The sequence below is a fragment of the Pongo pygmaeus genome, chromosome 12 (assembly GCF_028885625.2).
Source record: "Pongo pygmaeus isolate AG05252 chromosome 12, NHGRI_mPonPyg2-v2.0_pri, whole genome shotgun sequence".
Taxonomy (NCBI): domain Eukaryota; kingdom Metazoa; phylum Chordata; class Mammalia; order Primates; family Hominidae; genus Pongo; species Pongo pygmaeus.
This window is the reverse complement of record NC_072385.2, coordinates 123,936,577-123,953,208: the sequence shown is the minus strand read 5'-3', so window position 1 is coordinate 123,953,208 and position 16,632 is coordinate 123,936,577. Positions and strand designations below refer to the sequence as shown.

The following is a 16,632-nucleotide window of genomic DNA, read 5'->3' as shown; positions in this document are numbered from 1 at the left end:
CACAGCAAGAAGAAGGCTGTCTGCAAACCAGGAAGACAGCCCTCGCAGGACACTGGATCTATTGGCGCCTTGATCTTGGACTTCCCAGCCACCAGAACTGTGAGAAAGAAATGTTTATTCTTTCAGCCATCCAGTCTGTGGTATTCTGTTAGAGCATCCTGAGCTAAGATGGTGTGTTTAAGAGAATGGGAATACTTAGACCTGAAAATGGAGTGTTGCATTCAGGGGTCAGCAATCTGTAGCCACCAAGCCAAATTTGACTTCCAACTGTTGCTGTAAATAAAGTTTTATTGCAACACAGCTACACGCCCGTTTGTTTGCATGTTTCTCTGCCTGATTTTGCATCACTATGGCTAAGAAATAGTCACCATCTGGCCCTTACAGAAAAAGTTTGCCAATCCCTGGTTTAGTTAATAGTTCTCTGCGTTTCACCCATTAATCCCAGGTGATATGGTTTATTCACGAAAGAAAAGGCAGTTAATATTAACCACCTAAGAGCTTTAGTTACTTATTTCTGCCTTCATAGCTAACTCACTGTTCTCACCTGGGGCCTCAGGGAAGATTGTTGAGTTATGAAACCCAAAGTAAAAAGGGGAAATAAATTAGTCTCCCTCATGTTTAAATTCCTCCTTTTGGAAGAACGAAAAACTAGATCTGAAAAATCATTTTTCCTTTTCTGCTTCTTCTAAATTTCTTTATTCCTAACAGATAAGTGTGTTTTTGTTTTCCAGCTGTGACTCCAGACAGGATCCAGAGAGGGGTTCAGAGAGTCTTCTCTGGGTTTTATGGAGACTTACTTTGCCCTTCTGTGTTAGCCTCTTAAGGCGCTGTGTTAACCTTAGGCACAGGAAGGCAGGAGAATCGCTTGAACCTGGGAGGCGGAGGTTGCAGTGATCCGAGATCACGTCATTGCACTCCAGCCTGGGTGACAAAGACTCCATCTCAAAAAAAAAAAAAAAAAAAAAAAAAAAAGGCACAGGAAAGCAGGCAGATAAAATGTTAAAAGCATTTCCCCTCCCTTGTTCTTTTTCTTCTTCGGACTCTAATAAAAGGATAAAATCTTTTAGATTTCCAGTTTTGCAGCATTGGCACCAGAAATCAATTAAAAGCTATTTTTAGTCCACTCAAGAATACTTATCCAAAAAAAAAAAGAATAGCTATCCAAATGTTTTGACTACTTAAACTGAAAGCAAACTTACACCAAAATGAAATTATCAGAAAAGAAGCTCAATCTGTTTGCACAAGTGTACACCTCACATGTTCCATTTGATTCAACTCTACAAATGTTTGTAGAGCACCTACCATGTGATACATTTAGGGATATAGACATGAATAATCCATAATCCCTACCCTCAAGATGCTCAGGGGCCAGTGGAAGAGACAGATATGTTAAATAGTTAAAGTAACTGGAGAAACATGTAATAACAGGTACAAAATACAAAGGAAGGGCCGGGCACAGTGGCTCACGCCTGGAATCCCAGCACTTCGGGAGGCCAAAGCAGGCTGACTGCTTGAGCCCAGGAGTTCAAGACCAGCTTAAGCAACTTAGTAAGACTTTATCTTTACAAAAAACTAAAAAAAATTAGCCAGGCATGGTGGTACACACCTGTAGTCCCAGCTACTCAGGAGGCTGAGGTGGGAGGATCCCTTGAGCCCAGAGGGTGGAGGCTGCAGTGAACTGTGATCACACCACTGCACTCCAGTCTGGGCAACAGCGTGAGACCCTGTCTCAAAAAAAGAAAGAAGTAGAAGTGTTTCCAAGCAGAAGAAAAATGAGAAGGGACGGTACTGAGGTAGTGAGAGGTGACAGCGTGCTGGCAGCCCTTGCAGCCCTTGCAGCCCTTGCAGCCCTCGCTCACTCTCGGTGCCTCCTTGGCCTCCGTGCTCATTCTGGCCACGATTGAGGAGCCCTTAGGCCAGCTGCTGCACTGTGGGAGCCCCTTCCTGGGATGGTCGAGGCCGAAGCCGGCTCCCTCAGCCTGCGGGGAAGTGTGGAGGGAGAGGCACGGGCGGGAACCGGGGCTGTGCATGGCGCTTGCAGGCCAGCTAGAGTTCCGGGTCAGCTAGAGTTCCGGATGGGCGTGGGCTTGGCGGGCCCCGCCCTCGGAGCGGCCGGCCGGCCCGTTGGCCCCGGGCAGTAAGGGGCTTAGCACCCGGGCCAGCAGGTGTGGAGGGTGCACCGGGTCCCCCAGCAGTGCCGGCCTACCGGCTCTGTGCTCGATTTCTCGCCTAGCTGCCTCGCCGCGGGGCAGGGCTCGGGACCTGCAGCCCGACATGCCTGAGTCTCCCCCACCTGCCGTGGGCTCCTGCGTGAACTGAGCCTCCCAGATGAGCATCACCCCCTGCTCCACGGTGCCCGGTCCCATGGACCGCCCAAGGGCTGAGGAGTGCGAGTGCACCGCGCGGAACTGGCAGGCAGCTCCACCTGCCGCCCTGGCGCGAGATCCACTGGGTGAAGCCAGCTGGGCTCCTGAGTCTAGTGGGGACTTGGAGAACCTTTAGGTCTAGCTAGAGGATTGTAAATACACCAATCGGCACTCTGTATCTAGCTTAAGGTTTGTAAACACACCAATCAGCACCCTGTGTCTAGCTCAGGGTTTGTAGATGCACCAATCAGCACTCTGTATCTAGCTCAAGATTTGTAAATGCACCAATCAGCACTCTGTGTCTAGCTCAAGGTTTGTAAATGCAGCAATCAGTGCTCTGTGTCTAGCTAATCTGGTGGGGACTTGGAGAATCTTTATGTCTAGCTAAGGGATTGTGAATGCACCAGTGGGCACTCTGTATCTAGCTCAAGGTTTGTAAATGCACCAATCAGCACTCTGTGTCTAGCTCAGGGTTTGTAAATACACCAATCAACACTCTGTATCTAGCTAATCTAGTGGGGTCCTGGAGAACTTTTGCATCTAGCTCAGGGATTGTAAATGCACCAATCAGCACCCTGTCAAAATGGACCAATCAGCTCTCTGTAAAATAGACCAATCGGCTCTCTGTAAAATGGACCAATCAGCAGGATGTGGGTGGGGCCAGATAAGAGAATAAAAGCAGGCTGCCCCACCTAGCAGTGGCAACCTGGTGGCATACTCCTTCTAGGCTGTGAAAGCTTTGTTCTTTTGCTCTTTGCAATTAAATTTTGCAGCTGCTCGCTGTTTGGGTTCACACTGCCTTTATGAGCTGTAACACTCAACTGTGAAGGTCTGCAGATTCACTCCTGAAGCCGGCGAGACCACGAACCCACTGGGAGTGAACGTACAACTCCAGAGGCGTCACCTTAAGAGCTGTAACACCCCGAAGGTTTGCAGCTTCACTCCTGAGCCAGCGAGCCAGCGAGCCCGCGAACCCACCAGAAGGAAGAAACTCCGAACATCAGAAGGAAGAACTCCAGACACGCCGCCTTTAAGAACTGTTAACACTCACCACGAGGGTCCGCGGCTTCATTCTTGAAGTCAGTGAGATCAAGAACCCACCAATTCTGGACACAGTAGGACTACTAAGGAAGTGAAAAGGGAAGGTGCTGAGGTAGGACTACTACGGAAATGAAAAGGGAAGGTGCTGAGGTAGGACTACTAAGGAAATGAGAAGAGAAGGTACTGAGGTAGGATTACTAAGGTACTAAGGACACAGGACCTTCAAGGAAGTCAGTGTGCCAGGCAAGGACAGAACAGCAAGAGATGGTGCTAATTCCCATGTGAACTAAGTTCACTGCTAGAGTGAGGAAAAGAGCAATCTAATTTTTTTCTTTTTTTTGGAAACGGAGTTTCGCTCTTGTTGCCCATGCTGGAGTGCAGTGGTGCAATCTTGGCTCACCACAACCTCCGTCTCCCAGGTTCAAGCAATTCTCCTGCCTCAGCCTCCCAAGTAGCTGCGATTACAGGTGCTCGCCACCACGCCCGGCTAATTTTGTATTTTTAGTAGAGACAGAGGTTTCGCCATGTTGGTCAGCCTGGTCTTGAACTTCTGACCTCAGGTGATCCACCCACCTCGGCCTCCCAAAGTGGTGGGACTACAGGTGTGAGCCACTGCACCTGGTCTTTTTTTTTTTTTTTTTGAGACAGAGTCTTGCTGTGTTGCCCAGGCTGGAGTGCAATGGCAACCTCCACCTCCCGGGTTCAAGCCATTCTCCCTATTCAGCCTCCGAGTAGCTGGGATTACAGGCACCCGCCATCATGCCTGGATAACTTTTGTATTTTTGTAGAGACGAGGTTTCACCATGTTGGCCAGGCTGGTCTTGAACTCCTGACCTCAGATGATCCACGCACCTTGGCCTCCCAAAGTGCTGGGATTACAGGTATGAGGCTGAGCAATCTGATTTCTAAAAAGCATCCTGCATTTTGAAGAAAGTGAAATCCAAAAGTGAAGAGAGGCTCCTCCTGCCCCCACGATGGCATTAGGCATATGGCCTGTGTGGCACCACTCGGGTTCTGGATGAGCACACAGCAAACACATGGAGTTTTGGAGTCTGCAGTGGAAGGAACCCTGGCTAATACTCTGGGAACAGAGCCCTGAAGAAGGTAGTGACTCCTCCAAAGCCACTCAGCACGTGCTCCAGAGCAATCCTTTGTTGAGGGCTGTGGTGTGCTGGGCACCCTGTGAGGCTCTGAAGTTCCCTCAGCAGCATAATGGGGTAGACTCTGTGAATGTCCACTTGATGGACAGGGCATGGAGTCTTGGGGAGCCCAAGATACTTGACCACAGTCACACGGCTAATCCATGGGGGAGGCTCGGGGTCTCCCTCCAGGGACCATGCTCTCCTGACACCTTCCTTAACTTGAGGCCAGGATCCTGGCTCCCGGCCGTGCCCGCCATCACCAGCAAGCCAGCAGACAGTTGCACAAATGGCTTCAGTGGCATCTGTAAAGCATGTATACCTGTCCTTGAGGGAACTCTCTCCCAGACCGGAGCCGGGTCAGCATCTTCCACTCCTAAAATGATCATGGTCCGTCTTCCACTTCGTATAAGCTGGAACCCACGTGCCTGCCTCTAGTGGCCAAATGCGTGAGGGGATTATTTGGATTTGTGTGGCATCTGAACCATCATTACATTAGGCTCTCCATTGCATCTCTAAGTCCAAATGAGATCTGAACACCAGCTGCCCTTAGAGCAAGCTCGGGTTGCCATGGTAACTGGGCCATCCTGCTCTTCTGGACTCCAGCAGTCCAAGTAACACCACTCGGGTCTTGGCTACAAAGCTCAGCTCGCAGCAGGCCCATCTCTCACCTCTAGCTGCATGTTTCAGAACACCGGCTGGGGAGAGGAGAGCTTAAGTAAGGTACTTTCCTTGATCTGATCTTCCCCTGATTAGCCTGTCAGCTAGTTCACATGCATTGACTGCGCACTAGCTGCATGTGAGGCCCCGTGCTGAGCGTGGGTATGGGGGTGCCTTTAGCATACGGAGATGGAACCTGAAGTCTAGTGAACATCTCGGCTGTAATTCTGCAAACACTTGTGGCCCTGCTAGTCTCAGGCATTGTGCTAAGCACTGTGGGGAGATGAGCTTGACATAGACCGACCCTGCTGTCAAAAAGCATGTACCCTGACTGGGGAGATAAAAGGGTGAACAAATAACTGCAGTCCAGCGGGATAAATCGGATAGAGCTTGCACACAAAGTCATGGGGCAAGTACCTCTGCCTGGGGGCATCAGGGCAGACTTCCCAGCAGAGGCAGCTTTTGAACTGCTGCTTAAAAGATAGAGGTTGCTGGGCACACTGGCTCACGCCTGTAATTCCAGCACTTTGGGAGGACAAGGTGGGTGGATCACTTGAGGTCAGGAGTTTGAGACCAGCCTGGCCAACATGGTGAAACTATTTTTAGTAGAAACCATCTCTACTAAAAATACAAAAATTAGCTGGGCATGGTGGCACATGCCTATAATCCCAGCTACTCAGGAAACTGAGACAGGAGAATGGCTTGAATCTGGAAAGTGGAGGTTGAAATAAGCTGAGATCGTGCCACCGCACTCCAGCCTGGGCAACAGAGTGAGACTCTGTCTCAAAGGAAAAAAAAAAAAAAGAAAAAAAAGATAATTAGGCGTTCACCAGGCAGAGACAATGGAGAAGGGCGGTGCAGTCATGGAGCCGAGAGAGAAGAGCATCAGCAGCCCAGCGAACTAGTCAGGATGGGAAGGCGTGCGGGATGGGAGGGGAGGTGGGTGGGTCCAGATTAGAAGAAGCTTGACCGCTGCTGAGCAGGTTGGTTTTCATTCTGAGGGCTGTGGGGAGTTTATAGAGTGAGTTTCAGCTGCCCAACACAGGAAATGGAATGGAGAGGACAAAACAAAAGGCCCAGAGCCCAGCTGGATGGCTGGGACAGTTGTCCCGATGAGCTGGGGTGAGGTGGGGTCTCTCCTTCCAAATGGCAGCATTCTTCCATCTCAGTAGCAAACTGTGGAGCTGATACTTTGATCCTGAATGGGTTTGCGGGAGCCAAACCCTTTCCTTCACCATTCGTGCTGTCAGGGGGAACAGGCATCTCAAGAGGGTTGTTTCCTGCCTCGCTAATTTTTTGTATTTTTAGTAGAGACGGGGTCTCCCCATGTTGGCCAGGCGGGTCTTGAACTCCTGACCTCAGGTGATCCGCCCGCCTCGGCCTCCCAAAGTGCTGAGATTACAGGTGTGTGCCACTGCGCCCGGCCAGTCCAGATCCCTTTATTTTGCTCTATTTTCTTTCCATAGCCCTTTACCTTCTAAGGTACAATTCAATGTACTTATTGATTATGTTTATCAATTATTATACTTATTGGTTGCATTTACAGTGTCTGAACCTCAATAACTATTTGTTACCTTGCTGAATAGTGTGAGAGGAGGATGTATGAGAGCCTCTCTCTTCTCCGGGACAAGCCTGGGCAAATGGTCCTCAGAACTGCTCCTCATAGGTTTTTGCTCTTCTAGGGCAGGAATATTTCTAGCCACATGCACATTGTCTGTCTGGAGCAGGAGTGGGGTCTGTTGCCAAGTGCCAGCTCTAGGGAGCAGCGGCGCTTGGGAAATGGAGGCACTCTGGATTCAGGGGGAGTCTCCTGTCTGTGTGCTGTGGATAAACTACTTCATCTCACCGCGCCTTCAAGTGTGATGAATAATAAATGCCCACCTTGCTGTGTTGTTGTGAGAAGTGAATACAATTAAAAGTGATTATGCATGTTGAGCAATCAGTACAGCGTGTAGAAGATAACGAGGCTCAAACAGTGAGCTATAAACACTTTTGCAAAAGACAGCTACTTAAAATTCGAAATACATTTTCCCAGAAAGTCAGTGGAAAGAAACTGTTCCCTGGAGTTCATGAGAGAAGTTTGGTAACTGAGTGGAAAATGTATCACCAGCTGAAGGCTGGTGTCAACTCAATGACCGTTTTTGAGGCCCTAGCCCCGGCCACCCTGTTCTGGTGATGGGTGGGGCTGCTTTAATCACAGCCTTATTTTACCTTTGGCTCTGGACATATGAATAGGATTGGAAATCAGAGCTCAAAGGACAGAGCCGGCGCAGTCTAAACGCCATCCTTCCAGGTGGGCAAGCAGAAGCCTGGGGAAGGGGAAGCAGCTCCCCTGGATCACAGGACAGAGGACCGGTGGGAGGACTGCGCAGGGTAGCAGATGAAGGCCTCCCAGCGCAGCGGCTCCCAGAGGAGTGTGGAGCTGGCCCAGGCCCCAGCAGCCAGTGAGGAGAGAGGGGCTTCACAGGGGTCAGCCTGTCCTCCAAATCCATCCTTTTTTTTTTTTTTTTTTTGAGACAGACTCTCGCTCTGTCACCCACCTAGAGCGTAGTGGTGCAATCTCGGCTCACTGCAAACTCTGCTTCCTGGGTTCAAGTGATTCTCCCTCCTCAGCCTCCTGAGTAGCTAGGATTACAGGCACATGCCACCACACCCAGCTAATTTTTCTATTTTTAGTAGAGACAGGGTTTCACTATGTTGGCCAGGTTGGTCTCCAACTCCTGACCTCAAGTGATCTGCCTCCCTCAGCTTCCCAAAGTGCTGGGATTACAGGTGTGAGCCACCACACCCAGCCCCATTTGATGCTCAGCTGACTGTGTCAATACCTGTGTGCAATGTGGAATAAAAATATATCTTCTGCAATAAAATGTCTCTTCTGCAATAAAAATGTCCCAGTGTCTTCTATATAATGAACTGCATCCTGCCCTCGCCTCCAAACAAGCCCCAACCCGGCCTCTGTTCCTTCAGGTCGTGTTTCAGGTCAGTTTCTCCCAGTTCCTCCCAGCATGGGAGCCAGAGCTTTTCACTGCTTCTGCCTGGAGGAAAAGGCCCTGAGCCACCGCGAGGCTGGGGCTTCCCCAGCGGCTGCGAGCGGCACACATTTCCAGGCTAACTCCAGGGTTTCGGCTGGGTGGGGCTCCTGGAACTTCCACACGGGAGGACTGAGGGCAGCCTAGTCATCTGCCCCTCAGTGGAGGGGGTGAGAGTGGCCAAGGGGCTTGACAGATGCTAAGAGGGAAAGCGCACTATTGGATTAGCGTCCTCCATGTATTTGAGGAGGGGAGCGCTTGGGAGACTGATGACCCTACCCGCTACCCTGCACCATCACTGGCTCTTAACAAAATTTATTATTTATGTGGTCCTGCCATGTGCAGGGCCCAGTGCTGGAGGAAATACGGAGATTAATAAGATCTTTATGTCTGGCCCCAAACACAGCATGTTGTTCCATTCCACTTGTGGATCACCTGTTAATGTGCGAGGATTGCGCTCTGCAATTGTTTAAAGATAATCATCCTTAACAATTTCAAGGGCAAGATACTCCTTCGCAAATGTTGGCGCAGTGTGTGCTCAGGAAAAGGAAAAATAGACTCATTGAGGGTCTGAGTGGGAGATGGGGCTTTTGGTAGAATAAAGGGCGCACACACACACACACACACAAAAAATAGACTCATTGAGGGTCTGAGTGGGAGATGGGGCTTTTGGTAGAATAAAGGGTGCGCGCGCGCGCGCACACACACACACACACACACACACACACACACACACACCCACCCCACACCTGCTGCTTTGGTTCAAATGCATTTCTTCCCTCTTAATAACATCTATGGTACTGGGAAAATGGCGTGAATGGTTTCCCTCTCCTCCCTAAAAAGCCCGCAAGAGTTGGGGGGGGTGTCTTGGTGGAGGAGGCTGGGGAGGGAAAGCAGCGTTCCTTGGCCTTTTCTACCCTCAGCTGCAGAGGAAGATCCAGAGGGTGAAGTCCAGGTGGTGGGCCTGGGAGCCCAGAAGAAGGGCCAAGGGACAGGCTGCCTGCTCCAATTGTATCCTAAGTCCAGTGAAGTTACACAGGTTTGTTTCCTGCAAGAATTCTCAGGACCTTCACTCTGCGAATGAGAGCTCCAGGAGGGAGATGAGGTGAGTAGTTAACACTTCCCAGAGCTCTTTGTCAAGGAGCATCTGAGGGATGAGTGTTCAAAGGGGGAGGAAGAGAGTCCCACGGCCTTCTGGGGACCCTGAACCTGTAATCAGTATGGCAGCATTCCTTGGTGCGTCAGAAAATCGGCCTTGACCAAATGCAAGGCATTCCAAAGAGTGATTCTCCAAAAGTTTGCTGAGACTAAATCTATTCGTGGTTTTTTTTTTGTTGTTTTTTTTTTTGAGGTGGAGTCTCTCTCTGTCGCCCAGGCTAGAGTGCAGTGGCACGATCTCGGCTCACTGCAACCTCCACCTCCCAGGTTCAAGGAATTCTCCTGCCTCAGCCTCCCGAGTAGCTGGGACTACAGGTGTCTGCCACTGCGCCTGGCTAATTTTTTTATTTTTAGTAGAGACAAGGTTTCAACATCTTGGCCAGGCTGGTCTCGAACTCCTGACCTTGTGATCCACCCGCCTCGGCCTCCCAAAGTGCTGGGATTACAGGTGTGAGCCACCACGCCTGGTCTCGTGGGTCTTTTTAAAAATTTTTTTATTAGATAGAGTCTTGCTCTGTCGCCAAGGCTAGAGTGCAATGGCACGATCTTGGCTCACTGCAACCTCTGCCTCCCGGATTCAAGTGATTCTCCTACCTCTACCTTAGCCTCCCAAGAAGCTGGGATTACAGGTGCCTGCCCCCACACCCAGTTAATTTTTGTATTTTTAGTTGAGATGGGGTTTCACCATGTTGCCCAGGCTAGTCTCAAAGCCCCGACCTCAGGTGATCTGCCTGCCTCAGCCTCCCAAAGTGCTAGTGTTACAGGCGTGAGCTACCATGCCTGGCCTATTCATGGGTCTTGATCAGGTCCCTGAAAGTAGGACAGACTTCTCTGGCTCACTGTCAGCGGTGCTGTCTCTGACATGCAGCTGAGATCTCAGGGTGTTGAGTCACCACTAAGAGCAACAGTGGTGCAATCAGAGAAGGACAGATCCATTGTTTCTGGTAACAAAAAGCTCAAAACAAGCCACTCATGAAGTGCAGGCAAAGCAACCAAGCAACCAAACAAGGGGCCTGAAAGCGAACAAATGTATTGGGTATGTTTGTGGTTTTGCTTCTTAAACTCTGACTGTAGCCCAAGGACTGAAGCCAGGGCCACTGTTATTGGTCTTTGCTAAGGAGTTAATGATCTGATCTGAGGCATCCAGTCAATGACACTGTATCTGGAATTCTTTGGACAAAGGGTCGAGGGAAGAGATAGCTGCACTAATGGCCAAGGTCAGCAGTCCTTCCTGAGCTCCCGAGAAAGGAGACAGGAGACAGGGCACTTGCTTGCTGTTGTTGTGATGATGTAATCATAGACCATAGAATGATTAATTCAGTCACCTAGGCGAGGGCCTGAGGACACACAGACCAGTAAGACCCAAGGATCTCTTGGTCGAGAGGAGATGGCACATCCATGAGAGACCCATAGCAAGCCAGGTGCAGTGGCTCACGCCTGCAATCCCAGCACTTTGGGAAGCCAAGGTGTGAGGATCGCTTGAACCCAGGAGTTTGAGACCAGCCTGGCCAACACAGGGAGACCTTGTCTGCACAAAAAATAAAATAAATAAGCTGTTCATGGTGGCATGCACCTGTGGTCCCAGCTACTCAGGAGGCTGAGGCAGGAGGATCACTTGAGCCCAGGAGGTCGAGGCTGCAGTGAGCTGTGATAGCACCACTGCACTCCAGCTTGGGCAACAGAGCAAAACCCTGTCTCAAAAATAAATAAGACAAAATCCTCAATATGCAAAACTGGAAAACGCAGTGGGAACTCACTGCCTTAGGAAAACATGTCATTTCCAGCTTTGATCACTGTTAAAAATGGCTCGGAGAGGCCGGGAGTGGTGGCTCACGCCTGTAATCCCAACACTTTGAGAGGCCGAGGAAGGCGGATTACTTGAGGTCAGGAGTTTGAGACCAGCCTGGCCAACATAGTGAAACCCCCGTCTCTACTGAAAAAAAAAAAAAAAAAAAAAAAAAAAAGAGCCGGGTGTGGTGGCTGGTGGCTGGCACCTGTAATCCCAGCTACTGGGGAGGCTGAGGCAGGAGAATCGCTTGAACCCGGGAGGTGGAAGTTGTAGTGAGCGAAGATCACGCCACTGCACTCCAGCCTAGACGACAGAAGGAGACTCCATCTCAAAACACCAAAAACAACAAAAAAGGCTTGGTAACAGCAGCACATTTGCCCCCTACTGGCTCTCATGAGGACCAGTGAGAGTTCTGCCCTTTCATATAGTTTCCCCTAAGAGGAAGTAAGTTTGGGGAGGGTAGCTGATTCCATGTCTTGGGGTAGCAAATAAGGATGAGTCTGGAACATCCTGTTGCCTCCAGAAATGAAGAAGCTCTCAGGCATAGCAGGGGCAGTGCTAAAGGAACAAAGGAATCTCAGGGTTGCCCATGTGCCAAGTGGTGCATGGCGCCTGTGAATAGCCTCTGCACTCCAGCCTGGGTAACAAAACAAGGCCCTGTCTCTAAAAAAAAAAAATAATAATAAAATAAAATAAAATAAAATAAAATAAAATAAAATAAAATAAAGCTGCACCATTTTACATTCCTACCAGCAGTGCACAAGGGCTCCAATTCCTCCACATCCTCACCTATACTTATTTTCTGCTTTGTTTTGTTTTAATAACTATTTTTTTTAATTTCCACGTCCAGCATTAACTTTTTTAGAGGTATTTTAACAGGTTGACAATGTAGAGTTTAGAACAAAAATGATCCTGTTCCCTGCTGCATATCACTTAGCCCTGCCTCGTGAAAAAGGCTGAAAAAGTTAGACAAAAGATTAGAGATTTGTTGAGGTGGGACATGGTGACAGAGGGACCTTAATTTTAGTGCCTTTGGAGTCAGACAGACCTCAGCTAACTCCCCCTCTGTGCACTCGGAATGTGTAACTGGAAGCTCCCTGGCCTCACTAAGCTTTACCCCCCGTCTATAAAATGAGCTATTGATACTTCAGTAGTGTGTCGTGAGGCTTGCATGAGTGAACCTGCAGTGGGCAACAGCACAGTGCCTGCACATCGAATCCTCAGGGAATGCTAGCTGGTGCAATGACTGAGCTCTGCTGGGGTTTTCCAGGGCTCCCTCTTTTTTGAGATGGAGTTTTACTCTTGTCTCCCAGGCTGGAGTGCAATGGTGCGATCTCAGCTCACTGCAACCTCCGCCTCCTGTGTTCAAGTGATTCTCCAGCCTCAGCCTCCATGGTAGCTGGGATTACAGATGCTCACCACTATGTCCAGCTAATTTTTGTATTTTTAGTAGAGACAGCGTTTTGCCATGTTGACCAGGCTGGTCTTGAACTTCTGACCTCAGGTGATCCGTCCATCTCAGCTTCCCAAAGTGCTGGGATTACAGGCATGAGCCACCACGCCCAGCCCAGGGCTCCCTCTTTACCCACCACTGCCAAAGCCCCAAGATGACACCAGGAGGTGTTGCCGTTCTTCCCTGGTGGAGCCTGAAAGGCAGGCCCGAGAGGCTTATCTCAATGTGAGATACAAAATTAGCTGGGCATGGTGGTGCATGCCTATAATCCAGCTGCTGAAGTTGGAAGTGGAAGTTCCTGAAAAAATTAAACATAGAGTTATGTTTATGTATGAGTCTGTTCTTATATTGCTATAAAGAACTATCTGAGTCTGGGTAATTTATAAAGAATAGAGGTTTAATTGGCTCAAAGTTCCATGGGCTGTACAGGAAGGATGGCTAGGGAGGCCTCAGGAAACTTACAATCATGGCAGAAGGTGGAGGAGAAGCTGGCACATCCTACCTGGCTGCAGCAGGAGGAAGAGGGAGAAGGGGGAGGTGCTACATTCTTTTAACCAGATCTCATGAGAACTCACTCACTATCATGAGAACAGCAAGGGGGAAATCCACCCCCATGACCCAATAACCTCCCACCAGGCCCCTCCTCCAACACTGGGGATTACAATTTGACATGAGATTTGGGTGGGGACACAAATCCAAACCACATCATTCCACCCTTGGCCCTTTCCAAATCTCATATCCTTCTCACATTGCAAAATACAATCCTCTCTTCTCAGCAGTCTCCCAAATCTTAACTTATTCAGCATTAACTCAAAAGTCCATAGTCCAAAGTCTCATCTGAGACAAAGTAAGTCCCTTCCTCCTATGAGCTTGTAAAATCAAAAGCAAGTTAGTTACTTCCAAGATACAATGGGGGTATAGGCGTTGGGTAAATACACCCATTTCAAGAGGGAAAAATTAGCCAAAACAAAGGGGCTACATGCCCCATGCAAGTCCAAACCCCAGCAGGGCAGTCATTAAATTTTAAAGCTCCAAAATAATCTCCTTTGTCTCTGTATCTCACATCTAGGCCACACTGATGCAATGGGTGGGCTCCCAAGGCCTTGGGCATCTGTGTCTCTGCAGGATGCATGCCCCTTGGCTGCTTTCACAGGCTGGCATTGAGTGCTGTGGCTTTTCCAGGTGCATGGTGCAAGCTGCTGGTGGATCTGCCATTCTGGGGTATGGAGGACGGTGGCCCCTTTTCTCAGCTCCACTAGACAGTGCCCCAGTGGGGACTCTGTGTGGGGGCTTCAACCTCACATTTCCCCTCCACACTGCCCTAGTCGAGGTTCCCTATGAGGGCTCTGCCCCTGCAGCAAACTTCTGCTTGGACATCCAGGCGTTTCCATACATCCTCTGAAATCTAAGTGGAGGCTGCCAAGCCTCAACTATTGCCCTCTGTGCACCTGCAGGCTTAACATCACATGGAAGCCACTGAGGCTTATGTCTTGCACCCTTTGGATCAGCTGCCTGAGATTAATCTGGGGCACTTTTAGCCATGGCTGAGCTGGAGTAGCTGGGATGCAGGGAGCAGTATACTGAGGTTGTGCAGGGCAGCATGGCCCTGCCCATGAAACCGTTCTTCTTTCCTAGGCCTCTGGGCCTGTGATGAGAGGGCCTGCCTTCAAGGCATTTTCCCCATTGTCTTGGCTGTTAACATTTGACTCCTCTTTACTTATGCAAATTTCTGCAGCCAGCTTGAATTCCTCCCCAGAAAATGGGCTTTCTTTTCTACCACATGGTCAGGTTGCAAATTTTCTAAACTTTTATGCTCTGCCTTTTTTTTTTTTTTTTTTTTTAGATGGACTCTCACTCTTGTTGCCTAGGCTAGAGTGCAATGGTGTGATCTTGGCTCATTGCAACCTCTGCCTTCTGGATTCAAGTTTCAAGTGATTCTCCTGCCTCAGCCTCCCAAGTATATGGAATTACAGGCGCCCACCACCACACCTGAGTAATTTTTGTATTTTTAGTAGAGATGGGGCTTCACCATGTTGGCCAGGCTGGTCTCGAACTCCTGACCTCTGGTGATCCTCCCGCCTCGGCCTCCCAAAGTGCTGGAATTATAGGCATGAGCCACTGCGCCCAGCCACTCTGCTTCCTTTCTAAATATAAGTTCCAGTTTCAGATAATCTCTGCTTTTTTAATTGTTGTTGTTGTTTTGTATTGCTTTTTGAGACGGAGTCTTGCTCTGTTGCCCAGGCTGGAGTGCAGTGGCGTGATCTTGGGCTCGCTGTAACCTCCACCTCCCAGGTTCAAGCAATTCTCCTGCATCCGGAGTAGCTGGAATTACAGGTGTGGATCACCATGCCCGGCTAATTTTTTTTTGTATTTTTAGTAGAGATGGGGTTTCCCATTGTTGACCAGGCCAGTCTTGAACTCCTGACTTCAGGTAATCCACCTACCTTAACCTCCCAAAGTGCTGAGATTACAGGGATGAGCCACCACACCCAGCCCTCAGATCATCAGTTTGCTCACACCTCATGCATATAACCATACACTGTTAGAAGCAGCCAGACCACATCTTGAACACTTTGCAGCTTAGAGATTTCTTCCACCACATACCCTAAATCATCATTCTCAAGTTTGAATTTCCACAGATCCCTAGAGCAGGGGCACAATGCCACCAGTCTTTTTGCTAAAGCATAGCAAGAATGACCTTTATTCCAATTCCCAGTAAGTTCCACATCTCCACCTGAGACCACCTCGGCCTGGGCTTCATTGTCCATATCACTATCAACATTTTGGTCACAACAATTTAACAAGTCCCTAGGAAGCTCCAAATTTTCCCCCATCTTCCTGTCTTTTTCTTTACAGGTACATATACACTTGCCCTTGTTCATAGCAGCATTCTTCATAATAACCAAATGGTGGAAACAACCCAAACATCCACAGATGACTGGATAAACAAAATGTGGTCTATCCACACGATGGAATATTATTCAGCCTTAAAAAAGGGACATTATGACCCATCTTACAACGTAAATTAACCTTGAGAATGTTATGCTAAGTGAAATAAGACAGTCACTAAAAGAACAAACAATATATGATTCTATTCATATGTGGTACTTAGAGTGGTCAAAATCATAGAGATAGAAAGTAGAATGGTGTTGTCAGGGGCTATACGGAGGGGGAATGAGGAGGTTTTGTTTTGTTTGTTTTTTGTTTGAGACAGGGTGATCTCTGTAGCCCAGGCTGGAGTGCAGTGGTGTGATCACGACTCACTGCAGCCTTGATCCTCCCAGGCTCAGGGGAGCCTACCACCTCAACCTCCCTGGTAGCTGGGACTACAGGCACATGCCACCACACCAGGCTAATTTTTTATATTTCTAGTAGAGACAGGTTTTTGCCATGTTGCCCACACTGGTCTCCAACTCCTGGACTCAAGCAATCTGCCCACCTTGGTCTCCCAAAGTGCTGGGATTACAGGCGTCAGCCACCGTGCCTGGCCTGAGGAATTATTATTTAATGGGTCCAGAGTTTCAGTTTGGGAACATAAAAAAGTTCTGTGAATAGATGGTGGCAATAGTTGCACAACAATGAGAATATACTTAATGTCACTGAGCTTCACACTTAAAAAGAGCTAAAATGGTAAGTTTTATGCTATATGTATTTTACTACCATTTTTAAAAATGATTTTTAAAAAGTTAATGATAAAAATCACAAAATTTGAATAAAAGTGATCTCCTTTCTCTTGTCTTATGATGATTCAGAGCAATTAAAAGGCCCAGAAGATGAGGTAGGTGTTCCCTCCTGTTATCTTTTTTTTTTAGAGAGAAAGTCTCGCTCTGTCACCCAGGCTGGAGTGCAGTGGCACCATCTCGGCTTACTGCAACCTATGCCCCCCAAGTTCAAGTGATTCTCATGACTCAGCCACCCGAGTAGCTGAGATTACAGGTGTGTGCCACCACGCCCAGCTAATTTGTTTGTTTTTGAGACAGTCTTGCTCTGTCGCCCA

General features: G+C 48.8%; 1 non-coding gene across 1 annotated transcript; it reads right to left on the bottom strand.

Moving 5' to 3' along the window:
- Positions 1-729: 729 nt before the first annotated feature.
- LOC129030978 (small nucleolar RNA SNORA26) lies at positions 730-846 on the bottom strand. The gene has a single exon (XR_008500868.1). It is a non-coding gene; the product is annotated as a small nucleolar RNA SNORA26 (small nucleolar RNA).
- Between the last annotated feature and the right edge of the window lie 15,786 nt (positions 847-16,632).